The sequence below is a fragment of the Impatiens glandulifera genome, chromosome 9 (assembly GCF_907164915.1).
Source record: "Impatiens glandulifera chromosome 9, dImpGla2.1, whole genome shotgun sequence".
In the NCBI taxonomy this organism is placed as follows: domain Eukaryota; kingdom Viridiplantae; phylum Streptophyta; class Magnoliopsida; order Ericales; family Balsaminaceae; genus Impatiens; species Impatiens glandulifera.
Window position 1 is genome coordinate 29,430,625 of NC_061870.1, and position 16,226 is coordinate 29,446,850.

At 27.5% G+C, this 16,226-nt stretch overlaps 1 non-coding gene and 1 pseudogene across 1 annotated transcript; one reads left to right on the plus strand and one right to left on the minus strand.

Moving 5' to 3' along the window:
* The first annotated feature begins 912 nt into the window (after window positions 1-912).
* LOC124916905 lies at window positions 913-1,010 on the plus strand. The gene has a single exon (XR_007096979.1). It is a non-coding gene; the product is annotated as a small nucleolar RNA snoR74 (small nucleolar RNA).
* Window positions 1,011-7,937: 6,927 nt separating this feature from the next.
* LOC124916168 lies at window positions 7,938-12,499 on the minus strand (annotated as a pseudogene).
* Between the last annotated feature and the right edge of the window lie 3,727 nt (window positions 12,500-16,226).

Genomic DNA, 16,226 nt, shown 5'->3' on the forward strand with positions numbered 1-16,226 from the left:
TTTTAAAGTTTTGATTTCGAGTCCGTCTAACGACAAATTATGCTCATCTAGTTAAATTGGTTGAGTAAATTTACGAGTTATATACTTAGAGTGTTAAACGAAAAAATATAAGACGACAAATATTGTGCTTATAAAATATCATCCCATCATCTTCTCTTCTAGCCTAACAGCAAAAGGAGGTGAATATCCAGCCTTTATGAGGAAACTGAATACTACCGAATTTATATTAGTTCGGTTTAGTTTGTTTTGTTGTTATTAGTAATATTCTTATTGTTGTCTATGTTTTCAAGTCTTTTTTAACATGTAATAACTAATTTTTCTATTTAATAAATAGACTACTTGTTAAGTTGATATTATTAAATAATTTCAAACAAATTAATTATCCTCCTATCTAATTTATCAATTTGTTAAAAAAAAGTATGTTAATATATTTCTTAATACCCATTATATTTTTTTTATCAATCTTTAATAAACAAAGTACTGAAATAATTGAATGAATTATTCAAATAAACTCATATGATACCTAACAAATTTAGAAAAAATAAAAACATATATACCATTTTATTTATTTATTTTAAAAGCCCAAGCAATAGAGTTTATGATTTACCAAAGTCCAGCCCAAAGAATCTAATGGAGCCCAAATGAAAGAGTAATAAAAACCCTAGACAGCCGCAAGCAAGAATTGAGTCGCCGCCGCTCCAAACCCTTCTTATATATAAATCAAACAATGCAATTCATCTTCTCCAACTCATTCATTATGCGGCTTCTTTTGCTGGTTCTTACTTAGGTCATGTGTTTCTTTATTATTTGTTTTATGTTTTATGTTTGATAGATTGTGGGTAATGGAACCCACAAACCCTGATGGAAGCAAGAGGCTTACAGTTTCTATTGCAAGCTTGTTGGCATTAACAACAAAATCAGGGAATAGAAAAACCATCGTTTTTGGGTGAACCTCTTTAGGCGTATTAGTTATGCCATTGACTAGAGGTTCAGTAAATGATGTTACATTGACAATTATTTCATTCCTCATACTTTACATTCATTCAATGACTTGGTTTCATGGCGATTGACTGTGTTTGGAGGTGTTTTTTACATTTTTACTATTGGTATAAATTTATACCCTATATAATTTGTACATCATATTTGTTATAAAATAATAACTAGTCCCCTAGGTACAACACTATTCTTATTTTATTTAATTTTTAATTTCTCATTATACTCTTTATTAATACTATATTATATAATATATATAATATATTTTATTTAATTTTAATAATAATATTATTATTATATATAATTATTTTTAATATTGATATTTTTTAAATAATTCAAATTTTTAATTAAAAAATATTTATTTATTTTTATAATTATAATTTTATTAATTATTATTTTCTATATTTACTTATATTATAAATAATATTTTTATTTTATTACAATTATTAATAATATTTAAATTAAATAAACATAATAATTTATTGTTTATATTATAATTAATTTTTTATATGTTAATTAAATTTATATTAATTATTAAATAATAGTATAATAATTTATAATAATAAAAAATATTATTTATAATATAAATAAATATAAAATAATAATAATAATAATTAACATTTTAAATTAATAATTATATAACTTATACTACATTCTTATACTATATACCAAACACAAAATTATAAACCATATACAACTTATACCATTTCTTATAATTTATACCAAACATTAATAATCTATACAATTTATACTACCCTATATTATTTATAACTCATTACAATTTATACCTCTATATAACTTATACCTTATATAATTTGTACCACCAACCAAACGCTACCTTGGGATAGTATAATTATTTCAATAGTAAATTATAAGTGTTTGGTTGAATTTATTTTATATCTATAGTAAAATTTAGGTATAATTTATACCTTAAAAAGGTATAAAATAGTAATACCTTACACACTTTACAATAAAATATTAAGATTTTAATTTATTTTTAATATTTCTTAATCCTATTTTTTAATATTAACATTAATTAATTTTTTTAATTTTTCATTAAAGTTTAATTATTAAGCTTTTATTATTTTCAATTTTAGTTTATATTACTTTTTTTTAAATGAACTTATTTTATAAATTTTAATATTTAAAATATAAAAAAATTTAAAATTTTATTTATTTTTATAAAAAAATATTAACATTTATTTTATAATTAATAATATAAAAATAATAATAATATTATTATTAATTATAATTGAAATCTCTTTTAGCTGTTAGTTCAATAATTTAAAAAATATATATATAAATAATAATATATAACTCTTTAATAAAAGTATATATATATTATCATTCATATTTTAAACAAAATTATGAAATAATACTGAATATTTATTTTTATATATTATTATTAATTTAAATAATTATATTATTATTTATTTATTTGATATAATATTTAATATTTATAGTAATTAAAATAAATTTTAAATAATATTAAAATATCAATAAGTTTAATTAAAAATAATTAACAAAGATAAAAAATTAAAAATATTATTTTATTCTTATACTTAAATTTTATACTCTCTACCAAACAAAAAATGTAAACCTATATAATATCTTATACTTCCAACCAAACAATAATAGTCTATATAAATTATATTATTTTATACCTTCTTATAATTTATACCAAATATGTTATACTTTGTACCTCCTTAATAGAGGATAGTGACTTTAAGATTACAAGTTGTTCGAACCTGTGTGAACCAAAAAAACCATGTGGTTGATTTATTCTTTAGACGAGTCGTGGACCATGTATTTTTTAGTTGAGAATTGATAAATCAACGAAAATTAAGCCACGAATCTCAAAAAAAAAAATAAAAAAAAATAAATTGAAACGTTTCATTTCCCCTAAAATCAAAACCCACTCTTTCATTCCTAAAACCACCATTTCTAGTTTTGAAACCACCATTTTTGGTCTCGAAACCATCCTTTCTAGTTCGTAACCATTCTTTTTAGTCTCGTAACCATCCTTTCTAATCTCGTAATCATCTTTTTTGGTCCCAAAATCACCATTTCTGGTCCTGAAATCACATTTTTTGGTCTTAAAATCACCTTTTGTGGTTTCGAAACTATCATTTCTGGTCCCGAAATCACCATTTTTAGTTCTGAAACCACTATTTCTGATCCCAAAACCACTATTTTTGATCCTGAAACCAATATTTCTGATCCCGAAACCACTATTTTTAATCCCGAAACCAACATTTTGGGGTGATTTTTTGTCCCAAAGTTTGTGAGGTGATTTTAGGCCCCGAAATGGTTTCTATAAGAACTTTTATGGTTATTTCATATTTTTGCAGTTAACTGTCTTTTCTCCGGTGTAGACAGTGAAGAATAACAATGATCTATTGGAGAGGTCTGAAGAATAAATTACATTTGAGTTGTGTTGTTGGTTTATTGTAAAGAATATGCATATATATATAATTTTTGCTCAAAGAATTTCAGTAAACTTGATTGTCTTTTTATTGCTCTTTTTCTATACAAAATCTCTAATACAAATGAATGAATAATGAATTATATGGACAAAAATGTCATTAGTTATAGAGATCATAAGAAGTCCATTAATGGAGAGAGTAAAGAAAAAATTATCTTTATGGAAAAGAAATGTGATATGAAAAAGCGTCAACGCGCGTACTCCTCTGAAAAATATGGGAAAGAAAAGTCGGTGTCTTTTACAAAATTTAGCTTTAGTACACCTTAATTGAAAACTCATTAGTTTTTTTTTTATAAAGACTTGTTTGATGTAGGATTATTTAAATTATTTTAAAATAATATATTTGTTTGATTTATGCTATGTAGAAACACTTTTTTGAATATTTTTAATCTGAAACATTATAATGAAGACTAGAAAACCAAAAATAGTTGAAGCAATATTGTTATACTAGAAATTTACATAATTAAAAACTTTATTTACAATGTTATAATTTGTCCTTTATAGAACATTTAAAATACAACCTATTATACATTTTGAGAGATCTCAAATAATCTAATTTCTTCATTAACTTGATCAATAAGATCTGGTTTTTCATACATGACCTACAAATCAAATTAACATTATAATAAGATCATTGGTTTAAAAAAGAAATAAACTAGCCATAAAATATCATATAGAAACCATTTCGGAGTCTGAAATAACCATTTTGGTGTCCGAAATAACAATTTTGGGCCCCGAAATCATTCTAAAATGGTGATTTTGAGACAAAAAATGACCCCGAAATGTTGGTTTTGGGACCAAAAAATTGTGATTTCAAGACCAGAAAAGGTGGTTTCAAGACCAGAAATTGTGGTTTCGGGACCATAAAAGGTAGTTTCGGTACTAAAAATGGTGGTTTCAGGACCAGAAAAATTGATTTCAGGACTAAAAAAAGTTGGTTTCGGGACTAGAAATACTGGTTTCGGGACCAGAAATGCTAGTTTTGGGACTAGAAAAAGTGGTTTCGAGACCAGAATGTTGGTTTCGGGACCAGAAAATGTAATTTTGGGACTAGAAATGCTGATTTGGGACTAGAAATACTGGTTTAGGGATCATAAAAGGTGGTTTCAAGACCAGAAAATGTAGTTTCGGGATCAGAAATGTTAGTTTCGGAACTAGAAATGTTGGTATCGGGACCAGAAATGTTGGTTTCGGGACCAGAAATAGTGGTTTCGGGACTCTTTTTTACAACCCTAATCGAAATTGTTTCTGCAGCTAAACCCTAATCGCTAAACATAATATTGATATAAAAAATGTTTCTACGCTAAACCCTAATCGCTAAAATATCAAAATCACCTTTTTACAACCATATTCAAAATCGTTTCTGCAGCTAAACCCAAAATATTGATATCCAAATATTTTACAACCCTAATCCAAATCGATTCAACAGCTAAACCAAAAATATAGCTAAAATAGAATATTGATATCCAAATTTTTTACAACCCTAATCTAAATCTATTCAACAACTAAACCATAAACGTTAAACATAAATATTGATATGAAAATCATTTTGAACGGGAGATAAATGAAGGAAAGAAAAAAGACTTACCATTTTGATCGATCAGAAGAGAAGAAGTCGATTAAACGTTTCAGTAAGATCGTCAGTTGATTGAGTTTTGAGAAAATGAAACGAAAGATAAAAAGAGAGATTGTCGTGGGGTTTTGGTTTTGGGAAAAAATGAAACGTTTCATAAACAGAAGAAGTTTTACCATTTCGATCGATCAGAAGAAAAGTCGATGAAAATGAAAGAAGAAAATTGTCGATGGGTTTGGTGGGTCTAGGGGAAATGAAACAAAGGAGAAATAAAGAGAATGAAAAAAAAAGGAGAAAGAAAGAGGAGAGTTTTGATTTTGAGGAAAAATAAAATGTTTCAATTTAATTAATTTTTTTATTCTCTTCTATCCATATGGTACAAGATTCTTGGCTTAGCTTTCTTGGGAATTTAATTGATAATCTCATTTTTCTTTTGAGTTATCAAAGCAGCCTAATTTAAGTTTAGTTTTCTCCTTGAATTACAATAACTTCAAATTTGATTCTTTTTTGGTTTAATTTACTTATTTAATTTAAATTTTTAATAATATATAATAATTAATATTATATATATATAAATATTAATTAAATAAAACAATTTTTTTGAAAATAAATATATATAAATAAAGCAGTTTCTATGAGATTTTGTCAATATATAATTTTAATTTTTAATTAAAATAAATAAAAGAATTGAGAAAAAAAATTATTAGCTAAAACATATCTAATAATATAAAGTCATATAATTATTTATTATTTTTAAAAAATATATGCGATAGTTTGTAAGTTATTTGATTTTTATTTAATTTATGTAATTGCTGATTAAACAAATTTATGTTAAAAAAAAATAATAATAATAAAAGAAAAAAAAGAATGAGTAAAAATTTTTATTATACAATGAAATGTTAAAAATATTGTTAGTATTATAAACTTAAAATGTTAAAAATAATATTTTTTAATCAAATAATAATAATAATGATAGTAGATTGAAATTATTCTCCTTACATAAAAATAAAACTCAATATGTGCCAATATGTTTGTATTTGTTCTGTTTAATACTAAACAAATACAAAGACGTTGTCCATAAGTTATGGAGCTCCTATATGTTCTAGGAAACAATTTACTCTAGATTAGTTTTATTGACTTTTTGAAAAGAATAATAATTATAATTTATACAAATTGATTTATTGAAAAAGCATAAAAAAGGAAAAATAGGTTTTTTAAATTAATTAATATTATTTTATTATAAAAGGACTAATTCTTAAACATTAGTTTAAGAACTATATTTCTTTTTATGTCAAATAAAGACGAATGATAAAATGTATGAACTACCACTTTTCATTTGTAAAATTTCAGTTTTTCTCTTCTTAAGTTAAGCTTATTTCATCAAAACTATTGAGCTGATAAAATAGAATAGACTAGTAAAATAAGAATGGAGATTGAACGTTGAAGGTGCAAATAAGAACTGTGAGCACCGATTAAAAGGAGAACAACATCAAAAATCAGGAAAGATTTGAGTCAGTTAACACTCACCGAACAATGTGTAAGCAACGACGATTATAGGGTAAGACAACCAATAGCTTTATAACCTTCAATCTTATGTCCCTAAATTTTTTTATAAAAATAAAATACCATATTTTAATCAACTTTTATGTTTAATATAATACAAAATTATTAATCTTCGCAATATATCATTAAAAACAAAAAATAAATAAAAAATAATAACATTTTTTTTCCGCATAGCCTCCAAACTTCTGTGATGTTTGGACCGACACATGTGCTTAAAGGAAGATCTTTGGTATTGTATTATCATTGAATTTTCGACAATTTATTTTTCACAATATAACTCAATAGAAACAACAAGAATAATAACTCAAACATATAATAACAAGAAATATATATGAGCTTTATCGATCTAAACTCACATCACCTATGAGTAAGTTCACACAAAATCTCATATATTAGTTAGCAGTATAAACAATACAAAATTAAGTGACTAAGCTGATTTTACATGTTTTTTATATCAGCTTAAAAACAGATCAATCAAGGTTCTACCTTTCAAGAAGAATCATGGCCAATTTCAAAATTCTTATAGACTTCTCTCTACTACTATTCATTTGCTGCAATTTTCTATGCTCTGTTGTCATTAACGCAGCTAGTTGTTTACATATTGAGAGAAATGCACTTCCTTCCTTCAAAGATGGTCTTGATGATCCCTCCGGCAGGCTCTCATATTGGGTTGTCGGTGTCGACTTCTGCAAGTGGGAAGGTGTTGAATGCGACGAGAAGAGCTGTCGAGTCGTCAGTCTCAAACTTCAGAATCCTTTTCCGGATAACCCTGATGCCGGTTATAGAGTTAATATTACTACTGTAACCGTCCATTTTCATCATTAGACGGAACATGAAGATGGATAGGTGAATATAGTCTTTGAAGCAAGTACTCAAATCAGAGACTAAGTCTAACTTAAGTTAGTTGTGAGATGACTTCCGTAGCCGTGTCACCCAGCGTCTGCGGATCAAGGATCGCTAATCCATTATAGAAGTTAGATGACTTCCGGAATTCGGCAATCCAAAACCTTAGTGAAAAAGACAGTGACACTCCAAACTAAATACTGAAGCATATAATAGATACTATTAAAATGTAATGTAATTGACAAATATCTTCAATGATCTTAACATGTAAAAATTAACTGTAAACATAACTTTTATAACAATATTTATCCCTAAAATAGGTTATGAAATTGTTACAATCTTTCTAAAAAATCCCATAAAAACTATAAAAAACTTTTAACACCTAAAACTTTCATATCTAAACTACCCACAATTTAATACTTTAACAACAACAACAAAAAAAACCCTAATATTAAAACAAAAATCTTATTACAATGTTGTTCAACAATAAAACATAAATTGCTTTACATTATCCATAACATTGGGCAAAGGCCTAACAACTGCATCCCCTTCCCTTGTATTTACTCTGACACTAGTGGATTCAGCATCAACTCCATCTCCTTCCACATCACCTTCTACACCACCTTCCACATAACCTTCTACATAATAGCGTGCCCTCGATGCAGCAAGATGAGCATAGTAAGCAGGAGGAACTGCACATCAAAGAAACCAAACCATAAGAAGAATGATTGATCATAAAAAATAAAGTTAGTTGTTGAGTTAGCTAGAAGGACAAACCTATAAACACCGATCTAGTGCATCTTGCATAGCTGGAAAGAAACACCCGATTAATTAGTATTACGTAATTACAACAATATAGGTTAAAGATTAAGTCACTACTTACGTGTAACACAAGCTGTTAGTGAGTCCTTGCAATGCATCTGCACTGAAGTTATTCTCATCAAACAACACATGGTAATGTGTTGGCCGGCTTGTTCCCTGTTTCAGTTTGTTAGCGCTTGTTTCTTATTCAACCAATAAAAATATCTAATCAATTTTTTTAGTAGTTACCTGGATACCCGAATGACTGCATAGGAAGAAGTCAAACTCTCTTACATGGCAAATCTTGGTATCAACAACCGTACCTACATATGAAGATCCAATCAATCAGATTTAGTATTTACATCATCCAACCCATTACCAATTACAAACCACAATCAATAATATTACCTGGCAAAATATTTCCACTCTGGTCGGTTGAATGTCTGTCTCCATGAGTCATTGGGAAGAGGCGAGTGTGATGCCTCTTCTGCACAACCACAAATGTGATCCTCGGTAGGTAATTTTCTCCTAGAGAAGAACATGCCTGCACCAAACATGTAATTTTCAACTCACAATACCAATACAAAACAAAACAACAAACACACACATATATATATAGTCATATTAAAAGTAAAAACTACCTTCCGAATTGCATCAATCTCATAGAGCAAAACATGGCTGAATTGCCCATCGCTTACACCGTCTCTGCATTTAAACAACATATATTATTAGTAACTTAATTTAAGCACAAAAATGCACAATGCAAGAGCAGATACAATTTTCACCTGTAGAATATTATTCTATATGGTTTATGACCAGTGGACTGATTAAACGAAATCAACAGCTCCCTGCAAAGTCCCAAAAATCAAACAAAATATTTTTTACTTCCACAAAAAAAAGAAGGGAGAAAAATATGTATGTAAATATTTTTTTACCTGATCATCCCACTTTTAACTCTCCCCCTTATAGGATCATCAACCACTTTATAGAGGTCACTGATGATTTCCTCTCTATGCCTTTGAGTAGAGACCAGTCCTTTGTAAGTGGTTACCTCAGGCCAGTCCATCGAAACAACCACCTGAAAATATAAACCAACATTTTAACAACCCAATAATAGTAGATAGAAACAAAATCAAACTATTTTCAACACATCTTACCGCTGCAATTGAACAACTTGAATCCTCTCCTGAAGCAGGATGAGTGACATCAGCGCCAAAGATGATGGTGGGCATATCCGAGACAAAATCCAATTTTCTGTCTAACGCACTCGCAAGCACGGTGTTGCGTCCTCCAGCCTGAGATTAAGAAACATTCAATTAGCTAGATAAATGAATGACTGAAATAATATTATCAACTCAATTGAGAGCTTGTCTTTCTTTTCTAACAACATTATAAAAGTTAAAACCAACCTTCACGTTAATCTTCAGAGTGACATTTTCAAGATACGGCAAAGTCCTCTTAAGAACTTGCCTAGGCTGGCAGCATTGAGAGACAATGCCCAATTCTGTCTCACAGACCTTTTTAATGATCCCTGTAAGAACAACAATGTTAGTTAGGAGGTTTGCACAACATATACACTTAACTAAAATAATTCTTCGAAATATTACGGTACGAACCAGAAATTTCTGGCAATATGACAAGCAGCAACTGAAGAATGTTTGTCGTTTACCTTCATCTCTGAAAAGAATGACCTTCTAACAACGGTATACCTGCAAAAAAAAATGTATTTTAATTTGGTAAACAAAAGAAAAAGCACATTGTGATAAAGGAAATGAATTGAAGCATAAAATGATCTTCTTACATAACCGAAGGAGTTGCTCGGAGAACTATCTCAAGAGTTTGCAATGTCTCGTGTGGAAGATTCCCTTGCTTCCTATGTAAGAACGCTTGAAGTTGATACAGATCAACTTTAGAAGCGAACTTAATTGCCACTTCGAACTGACGCTCCTTCCTGCTTCGAGAAAGATCCATTGTTAATTTCAAGTCAAATCAAATAAGTAAAGTGGAAGATTAAGCAATGTTAAACACTAAAAAGTCATCTTGTAATTCCATCTTTTTTAAGTAGTTTCACCGGGAAGTCCCCAAACTGTAAATGCTTTTGCTGCCATCATATGCCGGTAACCGATTTCCCAGATACTTCTCCATGTAAGAGTCGATCAAAGTATTAATGACGTCTCTGCGTACTTTCTTCAATGTCACCTCTGGAGTAATTGTGACCTGTACATTTTATTTGAAATGATTAAATAAACAAAACAAACACATGAACAACAATTGATAAGAGCCGATCAAATAATATACACTCACATCGTAATGAAATACGTCGCGTCCAGTTGATTGAACTGGAAAATGGTTGGTTCGGATTGAGATCTTCTTATCGGCTCTACCGAAACCTGGTCTATAAGGCAGTCTGGTTGTCGCGGTCAAAGGTGTAAGAGACCGAGTCTCAAAAACAGGAGACAACTTTTGCAGAGTCTAAGACGGATGGAAATCCGATTCAACAACTCTTGAAGAGGAAGCTAAGTTAAGCTTCATTTCCACATCTGCAGCTAAGGAATCTGCAGATGAAGAAGAGGCAGACGACAATACAGGTACGTATGAGCGGTATGGACCATAACCGGATGGAGTTCGAGATGCTGGTAGAGGCACTGCCGCAACATTGTAAGGAGTACCCAGTGGCGGACCTACAAGGGGGCCTGGGGGCCTCCCCAACCATAAAAGTTTTAAGATATTTTATAAATATATATATTTATCTAATAAGGTTTTGTCTTGCTGGTTTTGGAGTTGAAATCCATATTAGAGGTCAGGTGATCAAACCTTGCCTCTCACATTTTATTTTTAGTAAACTAACAATTTCTTTTATAAAAAATAAAAAAAAAACTAATTCATAATTATAGTATTCTAATTTCAAATATAATTTTATTAAAATAATTATTATTAATATTTTATTTTATACCAATAATATTTTCTAAGATACAATATTTATAATAATACATAAATTTTAATTAATATATAAATAAGATTTATTTATATAATTTAAAATATAAAGAATTATATATAAAATAATGAAAATCATATAAGATTATTATTTATTTTAAAACTACATTTATATTATAATTATATATATATATATATATATTTTATTAATTTCAATATAATTAATAATACAAATTACTTATAAATTAAAGATTAAAATAATAATTTATATAAATATAAGGGTAAAATAATAATTTAATTAAATATAAAGGTAAAATATTATTTTGTATTTCTTAATTTTAAATTAGTTTTAAACTATTACAATAAATACATGTATTTGTTAGATTTTATTTAGGGGTCTAGGTTATAACACATATTTATTTTTAGTTATTTATTTTACTTTTACATCACATGACCAATCTAAGCTTTCTCAATCAATTAATGAGCCTAACTAATGAGTCTAATGTTACTGATCAAATATACATGGTTAGAATATAGCATATCAAAAGATGCATTATTTTGTTTTTAGTGTTATCTTTTTAAACTTTTAAATAGAGAAAACGTAGATGATACCTTTATAGTAGATGAGTATAAAAATTGGAAAAGGGCATTAGAAAGATTCAATCGACATATGGGAACTTCAAATAGTTGTCATAATGAAGCTAAAATTCAATTTGAATCATTTCAAGATCAAAGACATAGCATGAGAAACGTTTTACGTACACATGGCCGTGATATAGAAATAAATTATCGCACCCGTTTAACGACAATGTTTGATGTAACACGCTTTCTATTGAGGCAAGGATTACCTTTTCGAGGACATGACGAGTCAAATAGTTCATCAACAAAAGGTATTTTTTTTGAATTGATTAATTAGTATAGTCAACGTAATGAAGAGATTTTGCCTTCTTTTGTACCGACTCATGGAAAAGAATAATTTAGTAATTGTGCTTGTTAGTATTTTTATGTAATTACCGAGTAAAGTTTTAATTAAAAAAATGCATTTATTTGATCGCCAAAAAAATGCTACGTTACTATGTATTTGGCCCCCCCGAGAAAATATTTCTGGGTCCGCCACTAGGAGTACCGTAACCTCTTCCTCCTCCGACGCGTCCAAGTCCACGTCCCGCTTGCGGTAAAGGTTGATCGGTGCGGTCTGATTGACCTCTTCCTCCTCCGAAGCGTCCACGTCCGGCTTGCGGTAAAGGCTGATCAGTGCGGTCAAATTGACCTCTTAGACCTCCGCGTCCTTCAATTCTTCCAGACATTTTTGCAAAGAAAGTGAAAAGGAAATTCGATTGAACTGTGAATGAGAGAAAGAAAAAACAGAGAATGAATTGTGCTTGAAAATACAAGTACTGAAATGAAGGAGAACGGAGGGATATATATATATATATAAATAAATTATAAAAAAAATTAAAAATTAATATATTTTTCTCCGTATTTAGAAAAAAATCTCTAGTCTAAATTTAGAAAATAATCTTTAGATTTTTTTCTAGAAAAGTAATATAAATAATAAAAAAATTAAAGTAGATTTGTTTGAATTAATTCAAATAAATTTCCTTTTACTTTTTATTATTTATAAAGATTATTTTCTAAATTTAGACCTAGAGATAATTTTCTAAATATGGACAAAAACATATTGTTTTATTTTTTTATTTTATAATTTAGTTGTATATATATTTCTCTCCGTTCTCCTTCCTTTCTGTACATGTATTTTCAAGCACAACTCATTCTATGTAAACCTTTTAGATTACATAAAATCGTTTAGATTATAATTTTTTTTATTTTTTTATATAATTTTTTTACATAACTTTAAATATTAAAAAATGAATAAAAAAGTTAAAAGTGGATAAAAATTTCACTGTTTTTGTGACCGTTATATACTTGGTAAATTACATAAAATCTTTCAGATTACAATTTTTTTATTTTATTATTATTATTATTATTTTATTTTTTTGTTAAATAACATGATGAATATAAATTTAGACCTAGATATTTATTTTCCATTTATATATTAGATAGATTATTATTATCATGTCATAAAGTTAGCCTCCTCTTATAATTTATTTTCTATTTATATATTAGATAGATTTATTTTCCATTTATATAGATCCATATTTAGAAAAAAAATCTCTAGGTCTAAATTTAAAAAATAATCTTTAGATTTAGAAAAGTAATATAAATTATAAAAAGTTAAAGGAGATTTGTTTGAATTTATTATGAAATTTATAATTAAAAGTTGTTTAAGTAAAATATAAATAAATAAATAAAAATATAACTTTTTTACCAAATTTATAGATTATGTTATATTACAATAATTCTTTTTGAATTTTTGACCAATGCAAAAATTATTACAATCTTAAAAAAAAAATCATATTAATATAACGGTCACAAAAAAGTTAACTTTTTAATTTTTTATTTATTAAAAAAGTATAATTAAAATTATTAAATATACTTTAGTAAAAATTAGATAAAAAGATAAGAAAGAAATAATTTTTTTATTAATTAAATTTGTAAATCATATTACATAAATTCTTTCAAAAAATTATAAAATTTTGTTAATTTAGATAATTTACCATTTTAAGAAAAATATTGTCATAATATTATCACAATAATTTGTAAAATTTATTAAAGTAAAAAATAAAATAGATTATGTTTATATTTAATTAAAATAATTTTTAAAATATTTGAAAAATAAATAAGTAAAAAGTGGATAAAAATAATTATTTTATTAATTAAATTTGTAAATCATATTACATAAATTCTTTCAAATTATAAAATTTTGTTAACTTAGATTATTTACCATTTTAAAATTAATTTGTCATAGTTATTATCACAATAATTTTTAAAATTTATTAAAGTAAAATATAAAATAGATTTTGTTTATATTTAATTAAAATAATTTTTAAAATATTTTAAAAATAATAAAAAAGTTAAAAGTGGATAAAAAATATTTTTTTTTATCAAAATTTGTAGATTACATAAAATCTTTCAAATTACAATTTATTTTTATTTTTTGGGTTAAATAACATGATGAATATAAAAAATAAGAATTTTATAAAAACCTATAAATTATTAAAAAAAACTATAATGTATTATTTTTCATAAAGGCAAGACTAATTAATCTACAAATAATTTATCAATTTAAAAATTTGGAGACAACATCAAACACGGGGAATGATCCTTTATTTCCGAAATCTCTCCACACTCTTATTCCCTCTCACAAGAAGAGGGCAAAACAGTTAAAAAAGATTAAAAATTACGATTTTGCCCTTCACTATGAGAGGAAATAAGAAGAGTAGAGAAATCGGGAACAAACAACCCTCCTATATTAATTTAAAGTCAATGTGAATGATATCTACCTGAACAAGAAGAAGATGTTTTATTGTGCTCATCCATAGGGACCTTCATGTTGATTCACTTGTAACTAGATCAATGAAAACAATTAATGTATCATAGAGTAACGAATATGGGTAGATCTATGATGAAGAAAATCAATTTTATATCAAGGAAATTGAACATTTCAATGTAATCTATACAAGATCTTAACCTTGTAGTTTTAATGCGGAAACTTTGATTTGATTTGATTTGATTTGATTTCAAGATTCAAAGTTTTATCGAATATAGAAAATGTATTGTTCCTGCAACAATAATTTTTTTAAAATTAAATTAAATATATTCAATAAAACTGTATAATAAATATATTAAAACTATTATGATAGGATCAAATTAACAAAGATTACCGCACAGTTCGATTCTTAAGATACTAGTGTCGTTAATCGATTCTCACTTAAAACGCTTTAAGTTGAAGTAATTGTTATAGCCTCCTGCATTCAAAACAAAAAAAAACTATTATGATAGAATCAGATTAATAAAGATTACATCACATGCTCACATGAGAAAAAAATTGTGTTTATCCATCCGATCAAACTCGATATGAAAGCTCATGACAAATTATTTTTTCAAAGAGTGATTTAGTTAAGATTCTGATCTTAAAAGTAGGAGAAGAGAATATCAAAATTACCTTTAACATGAAGAAATTGTTAGTTAAAGAAGAAATGAGATAAGACCGCCTCCCAGACGGGGAAAGAGTCGAGGGACCGAAGATTTGTTAAAGAATAAACGAGATAAGATCGCCTCCCAGATGGGGAGAGAGTCGAGGGACCGAAGATTTGTTAAAGAATAAACGAGATAAGACCGCCCCCAGACGAAAGAGGGAGAGAGAAAGAAAAAATGAGATAAGACTGTCTCCCAAACGAAAGAGTGAGAGAGTCGAGGGAAGAAGAAACAAGATGAGACCGTCTCCCAGACGAAAGAGGGAGAGAGTCAAGAGACAAAATACTTGTTAAAAAATAAATGAGATAAGAGCGCCGCCTCCGAGATGAAAGAGGGAGAGGGTCGAGGGACTGAATATATAGGCTCGACTTCAAATGAATTAGGGTTTACAAATCGAAGCCGAGAATAGATTACGCGTTTTTCTTTTTCTTTCTTAGGCCCAATATATTTTATGTGTTTTATTTGTTGGGCATTTTATCAGTTTGAAATATTTTAAGATAAAAAATGACAAAAAAATACCTTGTCAATTTTCACGGAGCCCAAAAAATTAAATTTAGGCTTTTTGTAACCCTAAAATTTCGATACATTTTGGGCTCAATTTGCGCCGCCAAGGTTCCTTGTCTTCTTCTTCCTTTGATCAACATATTACTCGTCTTCAACAATATTCCTTAAGTGATTGCTTATATATAAGGCTTATCAATAGGTTATTTGTATGCAATGTCATTGTCTTGGTATGTTTTGAAACTCCCTTTGAGCTTTTGCAGGGCCGGCCCTGGGGTAAGCCCGGCAAGCCCTCGGGCTAGGGCAGCCCATTCCCAAGGGCAGCCTATTTATTAAAAATTGTAAGGTTTTAATTAAATATATTGTAATTTTGAACATAAGATATTGTAGTCTAGTGTTTCTAGATAAAAAAAAATTAAAACTTTTATTTTGGTT